Source organism: Dermochelys coriacea, chromosome 5 (assembly GCF_009764565.3).
Source record: "Dermochelys coriacea isolate rDerCor1 chromosome 5, rDerCor1.pri.v4, whole genome shotgun sequence".
Taxonomy (NCBI): domain Eukaryota; kingdom Metazoa; phylum Chordata; order Testudines; family Dermochelyidae; genus Dermochelys; species Dermochelys coriacea.
Window position 1 is genome coordinate 100,333,832 of NC_050072.1, and position 13,419 is coordinate 100,347,250.

Below are 13,419 nucleotides of genomic sequence, written 5' to 3' on the forward strand. Positions count from 1 at the left end.
GTTCTTTGGACTGAAAATCAGACTACAAAGCTTTACAAAAAAACAGGCTCGCTCATGAAATGTCTAGTCATTTACAGCTGGTTACACACTGATAACATTGATGTGCAAATAATCATTTCATGAAACACACTGCTCAACAAATATGTAACATGTTGTTCAACCAGTTCCATCTTGAGTCAGACTGACTAGGAACCAATGCTTCCCAGTATTTCAGTGCCTCCAATTCAAGTCCTGGCCAAGCACTGACACAATACTGTGCCAGATCCTGAGCCAGTGTAAGTCAACCTAACTCCATTGATGTCAGTGACAAATGCTGACTTACACCGGCTAAGGCTCTGGTCCATTGTTTCTAATTAACCTTCTAATTAACCTTTTTCAAATGTCCAAAAAGGTTTCTGTTTTGGTTTGGTTTGCGTTTTAGCCATAAGCCTGTATCAGTTTTTATGGCTCCTGAACCAATCTGTGCAGTCTGCTTTCCAGTCACAGGAGAAGGCCTGATTACAGCCCAATTGCTGCTGCCCTGCCTGCACACACCCTCCCTGAAAGTAAATGTGAGTGGAAGTGCTTTGGAGCCAGATCAGAGGGTGCTTTGAAGCCAGATCGGCTACAAAATCAGAGCTTTAAACAATGGAAGGCAGAAAGTTCACATACCACCTCACCGAATTCGCCTCTCTGAGACTGGATTTGTTTAAACACCCAGGTTCAAAAGTTACAACTTTTAACTAGCCCCACAGAAAGTTTTGTAATATCATATTAATCTTTAATACTTTGGAATATTACTAGGCAGTGACAATCTTATCTAGTATACTTGGTGATATAAGCTCCAATTCAGTAAGGTATTCAAGCTCATGTCTAACTTCTTAAGCACAAGCAGTATCTTTGAAATCAATTATTCCTACAATGGAGGTTAGTGAGACTAATATGCTTAAGTCCAAAATGCTGAAGTGGAGCTGTATTCACTGCTGTTTTCTCAACCTTACTCTGCATTAAGGGCCTGATCTCTATACTTACCCATGTCAATATTTTACTCATGCAAGTAGGCCCACTGATTTCAACTTCATTGTTTATATTAATTATCTTGTCTTAGGATCCAAGATGTAACTGCATCTTTTTGCTGTAATAAATGAGTATAGTCTAAGCCAAAGCCAAATAATACTTAGTGTGACAAGTGAAAGATTAAGCATGGGATTTTCAAAAGCCCCTAAGTAATTTAGGTGTACATGTCCCGTTGAAAAATCAAGCCCAAATCCTAAGGCACTTAGGGCAAGATTTTCAAATGTGTCTAAGTCACAAAGGCAAATCTAAGAACATTTTAAAAGTTTACATGCAAAAAAGGAAATAGAACTAAGTGATCTTAAATAATAAAACTTAAGTAAGGAGAAAAAATTGATAAAGTGGACAACTTTATAATCCAATTTCTTTTTACAGTACCCTATTCCAGAAGGGCAGCCAACCTTGTGTGTCATTTTTTAAGCTAGCTCTTTTTTCCATGGCTAAAATTCTATCCAAGGTTTTTTCTGCCTTTAGGGAGAAGGCTATTAATCGATCATTTCTGCTTTGTTTGATATGAGTTAGCTTAATAAGTAAATGCTATTGTTTTTAGCCTATTTTAATAGAAATTGTGGCCTAGGATATTGGAACAAACCCTTACTCTTTACAACATAGAGGGGATAGAATCGAGGAGAACTTTGCTGTCATGGAGAAGGTAGGGTCAGTACAATATCATTTCCCACTGGCTAGGATCTTCCTTTCTCCTTTTGAAAGACAACTTTTGGTGTATGATGATCGAACCTGAAGGAATGGATGAATCCTCATATATATAATTCCACTAACTTTTCCTCTGGCATTTTCTATTCCCTCCTTGATAGATCCTTGAGTCCTAATCACATTTTTGAGCACTGCTGTGTATTGAGTATACCTGTCCATGAATCAGGACTGCTAGATCTTTTCTCTCAACTAATTGTATGTGTCATTCATTTCAGAGCTTTATTTATGTCTTTTCAACACAAACCTGAGTGTACAATAATGAGGATTACTGGCATCAAAAATGCTGAACCATTAAACAGACGTTATGGGAAAATATTGTAAACTGTACATGTTAGAGAAATGAATGTCAGTATTTCAAACTTCCTTCACCAGTTAATTTCTGCCCCAGCCCTTATTCTGGGTCTTCATCCCACAGTTTAAAGGCCAGGCTCACAGAATTTGGCAAGTTAAGAACTAATCATCCGGGTGGTACTCACCTAGGAGATTTCACACCTTACTTTGCATTCTCTGCACTGAATTTCATCTGCCATCAAGTTGCCCAATAACCTGTTTTTGTCAGATCCTTCTTGAGTTCCTCAATCCTTGACAGTTTTCACTACATACTAGAGAGGCAATGTGGGTAAGTAATATCTTCAGGAAGAAGAGCTCTGTGTGGCTCAAAAGTTTGTCTTTTTCACTAACAGAAATTTGTCCAATAAAAGATATTACCTCACTTACCTGGTCTCTCTCATATCGTGGGACCAACACAGCTACAACTACACTGCATTCACAACATACTGTCTTTTTGTCTGAGTCGCCACTGGATGTCACTCTTTCGCCTCTGAAATACAGCTGCACGTTTATCTGGCTCCAAATAATGAAGTGTTTAAAGACAGGGCTGAATGAACCAAAATGCCCAGGCCTAGCACACAATTTTTCAGCTTCCTCTACACCGTTACAGAAAGAACAGCCTCTACAATGACTGTAATCATTAGGGTTGCCAACTTTCTAATCGCACAAAATCGAACACCCTTGCCCTGCCCCCTGCCCCACCCTGCTCTGAGGCCCCACCCCGCTCTGAGGCCCCACCCCTGCTCACTCCATCCCCCTCCCTCTTTTGCTTGCTCTCCCTCACCTTAACCAGGCTGGGTCAGGGGGTTAGGGTGTGGGAGGGGGTGAGGGCTCTGACTGGGGGTGGGAGCTCCGGGGTGGGGCCAGAAATGAGAGGTTCAGGGTACAGGAGGGGGCTCAGGGCTGAGACAGGGGGTTGGGGTGCGGGAGGGGGTGCGGGCTCTGCTCAGGCAGCGCTTACCTCAGGCAGCTCCCAGAAGCAGCTGGCATGTCTGGCTTCTAGGCGGAGGAACCAGGGGACTCTGTGTGCTGCCCATGCCCTCAGGCACCAATCCCAGAGCTCCCATTGGCCGCAGTTCCTGGCCAATGTGAGTTGCAGAAATGGCGCTTGGGAGGGGAGTGCATGGAGCCCCCGTGGATGCCCCTGCACGTAGGAACCAGACATGCCGGCCACTTGAGTTAGCTGCACGGAGCCAGGGTAGGTAGGGAGCCTACCTTAGCCCCGCTGCACCGCCGATCAGACTTTTAGCGGCCCAGTCAGCAGAGCCATCACGGTCCCTTTTCGACTGGGTGTTCCAGTCGAAAACGAGATACCTGGCAGCCCTAGTAATCACCCCATTTGAGAGGCAGGTGGGGAAGCAGAAACAAAGTGGCTTGACTAGTAATCAGGAAGGCTCTGAGGAGCAGCATATGGTCAGCTGGCACACAGTTAGCAGCAGCTATAACAATGCTGGATAATACACAAGATAAGATGCAGCAGAATACTGACAGTGCATAGTAGAGAAGTGGTTTGCCAGCTTGTGGGTGTGTGGGGGCGTGGAGAAATAGGATGAAGAAGCAATACTCATGGAGACGAGAGGGGAGTGGATAGGAACTGTAGAATGGGCTGAGATGTTTCTGTGAAAAGAAAGTGTTGCAATAAGGTGGGAGTGGTGTAACCCTAACATTTCTGAGCTGCTCCAAGTGAACCTTGTTAGTAGGGCACTGTAATTAGAACTACAAATGCTGAGGGGTGGAAGTGGAAGTCCTGGTGCAAAAAAAAGTCAGAGGTCTGCGAGCACAGATTGAGGTGATGTAGCCTTGTGAAAGCCAGAGCTTTAAAAGGAAAGTATTGGATGTTTGATCTATTTCCGTTTTCCACATTCATCACAATTTTCATCTCTCACTCTATAATCACGTATACTTGCAACAGCACTGCCCAAGTGTCTTTTATTACCAATTTTAGCTATAATTTATAGGCAGAGTTGATAGCATCACCTACTATTAAGGTTTCCCACCACTTCCATTTATAAGACCCCATTTGTATTACTTTTAACTTTAACTGTTTGGTCTGAATTTTCCACACTGTCTGCCTCATGCTGAAGTTTTTTGGAAAATTTCAGCCAAAATGGATCAGATGTTTCCAAGAATGAGGCAAAAGAAAAATATGGGGTCTGTGTAATCCTAATTTGGCCCGTTTGCAGGTATGCATTATGATTAGAGCTGGTTGGCAATTCTCCAGTGGAACAGTTTTCGCCTTCCTCTGCCACATGGGGCCTGTACAGGATTAAACTAGTGTAAATGGTGAATACTGTGTAAATTGAAGTCTTTAAACCAGGATTTGAGGACTTCAGTAACTCAGCCAGAGATTATGGGTTTATTTCAAGAGGAGTTGGGTGAAGTTCTGTGGCCTGCAATGGGCAGGTCAGACTAGATGGGACCATCATGATCTTCTGGCCTTCCAGTCTATGGGTCCATTGGAAAATGCTGATTCAGCAGAATTGAGACATTCTACAGAAATGTGTGTTATTTCCATCAAAACTATGAGTGGAAACCAGGAAGATTTCTAGTGGAAGCCTGTCTCGTCCGCTTGCTCACTTCCAAGGACGTCTAGGCCCCATGCCAGCCCACCTGGAGGGCTGCCACAGAGCTGGAGCTTCTAGTATTTGTAAGGTCCCCTATTCTTCAAGGAGTATAGCTTGAATGTAAGGAAGCCCAAGCAATCCCCAGCCAGCAGGACAGCACACCTTGAACCTTTGGCATCCAGGTGTACATTCAGGGTACTCAAACTTATACCAGGGATCAGCCCAGCACAACAATCAAGGGAACCTTTGTCCCTCACTTTTTGATCTTGCCTCAGAAGCAACTCAGCCAGACCAGAGAATCAGGGCCCAAGGGTTTTTTGTATTGTTTTTTTTATTAAATTTCCCCTCCTCCCACTGCTTTTGTTCCTTTCTGATGCATTCAGGATAATAAAAACAAAAAATATATAATATGCAAATAAAATGCATAAACCCATTAAACAAGCAACACTTTTAACATTCCTATATAGCCTGTTCCTGTTCTCACTGCAGTCAATGGGAGATTAGTCATAGATTTAACTGGGAGCAGGAACAGAACCAGCACTTCTGGAGTTGGGGTATCCAAGCACTACCCCAGTGCAAATAATAAAGCAATAAATAGTCATCCCGATGAAGTTTAGCATCTGATACAAATGTGGTGAGAGGGGGCAATATTTTATTTCTTAAGGTTTTACTAAATAAGTGATGAACTTATGGTAAACAAGTATCATGATGCAGAGAACAAGACTTTGATGTTCCTACCCTCTGAACAGACCAGAGACAAGAATACAGAAGTGAGGAAAACAATTTTAAGGGCTAAATGCTCTTCTTAGTTAAACTGGTATCAACTTGGAGTAATTCTATTGAAGCCACCTGAATTACTCAAAGTGGATGCCCCTATAACTGGGAGCAAAATTTGGTCCTATAAATAAACCCACAGTTCCATATCTCATCAAGTTAGCAGTGCAGTGTGCTATCTGCGAAGCCGTTTTACTCATCTAGTCTGGCATTCTGAAATTCCCATCCAGCTCCAAATAAGATCTAAGGTCAAATTCATATGCTTCCTGGGATTTGGTCTTTCGGTACCTCAGATAAGAGCAAAAGGATGTAAACATCAAGCTAAAATTAACCCCTAAGCCTAGCTTTTCTTAGGTTTTCCTGCACACCCTCCTGATCTTTGCCCACTTCTCTTATATGCTAGGGGTTTACAAGCTGCACCTGTCACAGTGAGTCAGCAAGAGTTACTCCACAGCTTTATTCAAGGTTATAACTCAGACCAACAGCATGGGTCAACATAAGAGCACTCAATCTCTATGCAAGGTCAGAGATCCTGCCAGCCTGCCAAATGTTAGAGACATTTAGGGACAAATACCTATGCAACCCCAGTAAACTTGACGGTGTAACCAGAATTTGGCATTGAAGTAGGAGTTACAATTACTTCTTATTTCCAATCCCGGCCCTTTTTTCACTGCATCAAGGTGCTATAGTGACATACAATATTTATTTTATTACTGAGGCCAAAATTTTCAAACCTAAAGTCAAGCACCTAAATAATAGCGACCTGAAGTCAATGTAAAACTAAAGCCACTACCTGTTGGCATACACCGCAACATCATTGTTCACAAATATAAAACACACATGCATAACATCTCAATTATACAATGACTAAAGCATGTTATAAAGTGCTGCCTATGTTAAACTGAGACTTAAGTAGGCTGCTAAGGGATCTAACTGGGTGAGTACTCGGAAAAGTTCAAATTCCATTTGTCATATATTCACCCACATGGGCGTTGCCGCCTCAAGAAGCTGGTACGTCAAGAAAAATACACCACAACTACCGTCCCATGTAGTCGATATATGGCCCTTGATATGGCAGCGTTTCAGAGGAGAAGCATAGCTTCCAAGAGTAGAGGCGGAAATGGAGAACAGTAGTGAAAGGGCTAAGATTTGGATAAAGAGGAAATTTTAGTAAGTCCTGGCTTGGGGATACATCCTGAAAGCAACATATTAGCTTTTCTTTGCAATTAGATTCCCATAATTCCAGTATGTTTGGGTCAGAGGCTGTCTCTGAAGTCAGTTTCCTACCACACTGTTGATTAAGATATATTTATTTCGCAAAGTCTCTAATATGAAACACCTCTATAAATATGGTATTACAGGGCATCTTTAAACAGATTGCTGAATGTCTCTCTTAGCTTAGATTTGCCTGGATTTAGATGCACAGAAAGAGTATGGTTGTGTTCAGCATTTCGTAGGCCACAAAGCTGGCTAACCGTGTTCTGAAAGTCATCATCCACATGGGGTATCTGATATGTTTATGGTCATCTGGTTTTATGAGGTTTGTAGCGTTTTCTGTACAGATACCACCTGAAAAGGTCATATCATGCTCAGATGTGGCAACTCTTCCCTGAGGGTTATTGTTTACATGTTAGAAAAATTATTTTGAAATACCTTCAACTCCACCTCCTCCCGCCAATGATATCTAAGTGTTGCAATACCAAGCATTTACTAACTTTTTTTTTTCTACACTGACTTTGCAGACAATGTGACAACACAGTTTATTATAGTCTGAATGGTAAAACACCACCACCATTGGAAAGCATGGAAATAATCAAGAGAGAGTAGGATCACTTGCCTTCAGTAACATCTGCATGGGATCTCAGATTTTAAGGACTCCCTAACTCTTTATATAGTTGTCACTCCTTATTAGTAGTGGCAAATAATTTGTAATGACTACAGTAATTTATTTGATGGATGTTCACAAATTGTGTATGAACAGATTGTGATTTACTCCAATTTCATTGTTTGAAATTATTTGTCACATAATTTCAGCAAATACTTGTATTTCTTCACATTGTTTGCAAGGCAGCTGTATTTGCAATTCAAGCTACACACAGAGGTCATGTGGTATGTTTACGTTTCCTTGACTGGACTGGAGTAACTCAGATTCAAGTTTCTGGTGTGAATAATTGCAAATACAAATTTTAAATTAATATTCTGTGAATACTCCGCAATTGTCACCTAAGACTGTTTCAAATAATATCTAAAATAACCTAATGTGCTTGTATATTCATGGAAATCAAATATAAGGTACGCTAAGAAAATCATTCCCTTCTGGTGTCCTGGCCATATAAAAGGTTTATGAGTCTTCCCTCACTGGAAGCAGTAGGAGTTGGGCAGAGATTTTTAAAGGCCATTATGCCCTAAAGATGTAAACAGGCATCCCTGGGAGTTAACCACTTAGGAGCTTTTGAAAATCCCAGTATGTGCCTATCTTTGACTTTAGGGGCCTAAAGATCTTTAAAAATCTGGCCCTTAGTCCTTTAGCTCAAGTGATAAAGGCTTTTAGCAATGAAAGTCCCCAAGCAGGCTCAGTTACAAAAAAACACAAAATGATCACAAGCAGTTAAAGCAAATTATTTGAAAAATGTTAACAAATTTGTGGAACTTTTTCTGTTATTTGTTTAACTCTACAAAAGGGTCAGCACAACAACCCTATTTCAGTATGAACAGTCCACTGTTTCCTAGACACCTGTAAAATCTTTTAAGAAACGAAGCAGTAAAATGAACAGCAACAAAGAGGCTGCTTGATCTCCTGTCCATGATCACCCCAGATACAATTGCAATACTTGGTTTCTTGGTATCCTGCTTTCAGTAGTTCAAAACAATTTGGGATAATGAGTTGTGCCGGTGCTATTTCATATTACACACACAATAAAGCACTCAAAAATCAGGAAATACCAAAATTAAGGCTGCCTGTGCAATTTTAATTGGGTCCCCTTGTGCATATCCATTATGAAACAGTGTTTTATTACATGATATATACTATTTATTTCCACAAGACCCTTGCCTCATTTTGTGCACAAAATGGACAGTGTTCACTTAATGAGGAGCTATTCCGTATTTTGTTTGAACAACAAGGAAAAATGTATGACCCTATGCCTTATTTACTACACATTACTCCAACCCTGCTCTGAAGATAGAATTATTAATATCCTCATGGCCTTTTCTATGGCACTCATCATAATGGTATCCAAAAGCTTCACAAACATTCGTGAATTTATTTTCACAAAAACCCTGTGTAAGGAGGAAATGTATTATCTACATTTTACAAATGGGAAACTAAGACACAGAGATATCCACTGATTTTGGTGCTCATTTTGAAATGCCTAGGATCTGATTTAGTATTACATAGCATTTTATATGTTCAAAGCACCGCTCCCGTTGACTTCAGTTGTACCTTTGAGTGCTCAGCACTTCTGTAAATGAGACCACGTGTCTCATGTTGGGTGCCCAGAAAATGATGAACATGCAATTAGTGACCCTCCCGCATGGTGAAAAGTTTGGTGTAAGTGACTAGCCCAGCACACACAGGAACGCTGTGGCAGAGGTAGGGGTAGAATCCAATTCTCCAGGGCAGCATTCTCTTTCTGCAAGCCTCTGACTCATTCATAGGCACTGACTCCATGGGTGCTTCGGGGCTGGAGCACCCACGGGGAAAAATGGTGGGCGCTGAGCACCCATCAGCAGCCCCCCTGTCAGCTCCCCACTACCCCCCTCAGTGCCTCCCGCCCGCTGGTGGGCCCAATGGATCAGCACCTCCCCCTCCCTCCAAACACCTCCTGCCTGCCGTGAACAGCTTTTTCACAGCATGCAGGAGGCTGGGAGGGATGGGGGAAGGAGGGAGGACGTGGCACACTGGGGGGGGGAGGGGAGGAACTGGGCCGGAAGAGGCTGGACAGGAATGGAGCTTGGTCGGGAAGTGGCAAGACAGGGGTGGGGCCTTGGGGGAAGGGGTAGAGTGGGGGCGGGGCGGAGATGGGGCTTGAGCACCCCCTGGCATTTTGAAAAGTTGGCTCCTGTGGCCTCATTCACTACATGCCTTCCAATTTCTGCAACAAATGGGATAGGGGACCACAGACAACAGTTTCCTTCACTATCCAACCCTGATTCATACCCAGAGCAAGCCCATCATCATGTGCACTGAATGAGGCAGGGGTCTTATGGGAAAAATAGTATGTTATCATGTGATTAAAGACAGTTTATAATGCATGCACACATCAGGGACAGATTAGTTACACAATACATAGGCAATCTTAATACTGGCATTTCCTAACTTTTGAGGGCTTGCATCTAGTCACTCTCAGCCCTCCTCTGTGGCTCCCAGCCCCAGTCTCCTTGCTCAGCCAATTGCATTCTCCCTCCCAGTCCCAGTTCTCTCTTCCCCAGCCTCCAGTCCCAGTTTCCACCACCACCCACCCCAGACACCTTGTCCCACTCTCCTCCCGCTCCATAGCCCATTCAACTCTGGTCCCCTCTGCATTTGAATCAGGCAGCTTCCTCCTCCACATTGCCTGGCCCAGCAGGGGGTCATTGGGAACCCAGGAGACCGTCTCCCTGGAGCCAACAGCCTGCAGTAGCTCAGAGCTAAACTGCAAAGAAAGTTCTGCTCAGCCCTAGACGGGGAGCATGCCCAGTGCACTTGGAATCTTAGGGAAATTAGCTGCTAAAATCAAAGCCTGTACTGAGCATTTGCAAACAAAGGCCCTGCATCAAATTTCAAGTCTCTGATCCAAAGCATAGGGGTGCTAGAGATTTTCCAACAAAAGGGTCACCTGAATCTTTTAATGTTGGCAAAACATATTTTTCCTTAGCCTTTCTGAAAAATGGCTGAACCATTTTGGATGAAATTTTCCAGACAAATGCAGCCTTGGGCAAATATGCAGCAGGGAATATTTGGGAAGCAATTAAAAGTTTGGCAAATCTATAAGAAACTGAAAACATGGTCTTATAATAGGAAGTGCTAGGCAACCTTAATAATAGGCAATGCTACTAACCCTACCAATAATGAACCTAGATTTTTTTTTCACTCCACCTCCAGGTTTATTTAATTGAGGCATTTAAAGGTAAGGCCAAAGGTGAGGGCAATATCAGGCTGTCTGACAATGCACCAAGCCTAGCCAGTCTGATAACTGGCTGTATTTTCTGTTAAGAATCTTTTTTACTATAATCTGATAATCCTTTGGAAATGGTTATCTTCAAGTCAGTTAAATATTAAAAGATCACCTTCTGGCACACTTGTATCAATGAAATGGTGACACAGCATTCAGATAAGCCTCTGATAAGGATATGTAAATTTTGACAGTGTGTTTATCAACTGAGTGATTGTCCACATAGAGAATAGTTCACACAGAGAGCAAAATGCTCAGATATCATCTGAAACAAAAAGAAAAGGAGGACTTGTGGCACCTTAGAGACTAACAAATTTATTTGAGCATAAGCTTTCGTGAGCTTATGCTCAAATAAATTTGTTAGTCTCTAAGGTGCTATAAAAGTCCTCCTTTTCTTTTTGTGGATACAGACTAACACAGCTGCTACTCTGAAATCTGAAACAAAAACACTGGTAACAGAAACATGGAAAGGGAGATAAAGAATAGCTATGGTGGATTTAGCACATTGCCAGAAATGTGAAAGGCAACAGACCCAATTCTCCTCTCACTTACACTTTCTGCACAACATTTAATTGCTGTGGAGTTATCCTAATTTAAGTGAGATTCACCAGAATCAGACCCAATGTATTTCTTTATGTAGGTAATTAGGTACACCAATTTTAAAGAGAGACACTGTCAACTTGAAATGTATCCGTTTTTTAAAATTAGTTTAAATTAGTTTTGAAGACCCTAATTGCTCCAGAGTTCCCCCTGACCATTTTTGCAATTTTACAATATCTTTTTTTTAAATAAAAAATGTCCTCCCCGAGGGTTTGAAAGATCCTCAAAAAGGGAAACTGAGTAACAGACTATACAAAGAAACCAGTCAAACTGACTATAATCTAGGTGATACACACAGTAAACAAACTGGAAAACAAAAAAAAACAAAAAACCCACCAAAACCTTTTTCCTAATCTCTTCTATTTGTAGTAAATGTAGCTGTTCCCTGTAACAAACTGTAGGAAAAATGTTTTCAGACAGAAGTGTGACTTCTAAATTGAAAGGGCCCCTTTAAATTACCACATGTTTTTAAAGTGATAATCTGTTCTCAAAGCCCCTGGTCTTATCCAGAAAAGTCACAGGAAGCTACAGACTCTTCTGAGTTATACCAATGCATAAACATAAACTTCAGTGGGGTTGCACCAGCCAGGGTAACTTAGAGAAGAATTTAAATCTGGGCCTTCTAACTAGGCACTGGGACATCAGTGCCTAGTTAGAAGGCCCTGATTTAAAGGAGAGGAATGTGTACTGAGGTTCTGAACTTCTGGTAAAGGGCTGGCTTTTCCCTGCAATTTAGATTTTATTTGCAGTTACAAATCATGGCACTTATAGTACTAGACTTTCATGATTCTGTCTTTTCACTGTTCCATCTAGCAACAGGATAAAGAAGAGAATCAGATACCAGCATGGATGCTGCTCTTTTTCAGGCCCCAAGAGTGTTTCAAGAGTGTTCTGGAAGCAGCTTGTGCCCACATCATGCATTGTTTATTATCCACACTTTGTGTGAATGACCTGGTATCTTATTTTTGTCTTTGTGTGGTATTTTAAGTGAGCAGGGCTTTCCATTCTCCCTGTTTCTCAGCACATATGTATTTAGCACAGTTTGTCCCGTTTGTGTAGAATTGGAGAAACCTCTGAGGTTTAGAGAGAGATTTTGGCAGGGAGGGCAAAAAAAAGTATCAGAGTTAAACATAAATCCATTGAACATCCTGTACTTTTCCAAGCTTACCTTGTCATTTGTTCTATTTGTTAAAGATATTTGGCTCATATAGGAATTTTTGGCACAATTGCTTAAAAGGCTTTAATTTAGCCTCCCTTTGCAAATTATCGAAGGGTAGGACTATTTGCAAGGGCAAATGAGGGTTTTAAGCTGTCTACTTTATTTCTGGGTGTAATTAAAGAGACCTCTACATGTAATTATTTGCAGTTGTAAATGAAGAATCATGCAAAATTGTGCCTGTAATTATTGGAGAGTACAAATATTGCAGGAAGAAAAGGGAGATTTGTCTTAAGTATGATGATGATTATTAACCATAGTCCTTCAGAAACTATTCTTCCTACTACTTCAAACTTCACTGCGGCCATCCCAAAAGTATCCATGAAAACTAATGCCATCCAAAGTCAAGGCATGGTAAGAACTCCAAAGGTGTAACTTGCTACCCATTCTAAGGTTTGTTTTGACCAGCTTAGTGGGGGGGGGGGGCGGGGTGGAATCATGCCTGCCTGAAACTTCTTCTATGTGATCTCTGGTCAGAAGAGAATTTTTATTTTTTTAATTTAAAGTTTCAGGTTAATTGGAAGAAGCATTTTTCAGCCATTGGATTTTGATAGACAAATCAGAGTTTATAAATGCCGTTGGCCAAATAGCTTTAGTTCAGAGCAGTAGTGTAGTGGTTAAAAAAAAAAAAAGAGGAAGAAGTGGATAAACTAGCCTAAACTCCATATTCCTCAAAGGAGAAGTGGGAAAACTCTGTTTACCCACATTTACCCTTGACTACACTACTGGTTCAAAAGTCTTAGAATCCCACAGACAACAGTGCTTGTAAATTCCATAGGCCACATAGCTCAGTGCCAAGATTTTCAAAGTTAGGACTCTAAAATGCGGTTCCTAAATCCATTAGGCACCTGAAGAAGTACCTTGATTTTTCAGAAGTGCTGAGCACTCAGCAGTTCCTGTTGGCCTTTGCTGGTTCTGGGAATAGTGCACAATCTGTCTCAACAAAATTGCAAATTATGCTGGTTTTGCCAGCATTGCTTGCCACCACTTCTGGATCCGTAGGTCTATTTCAAGA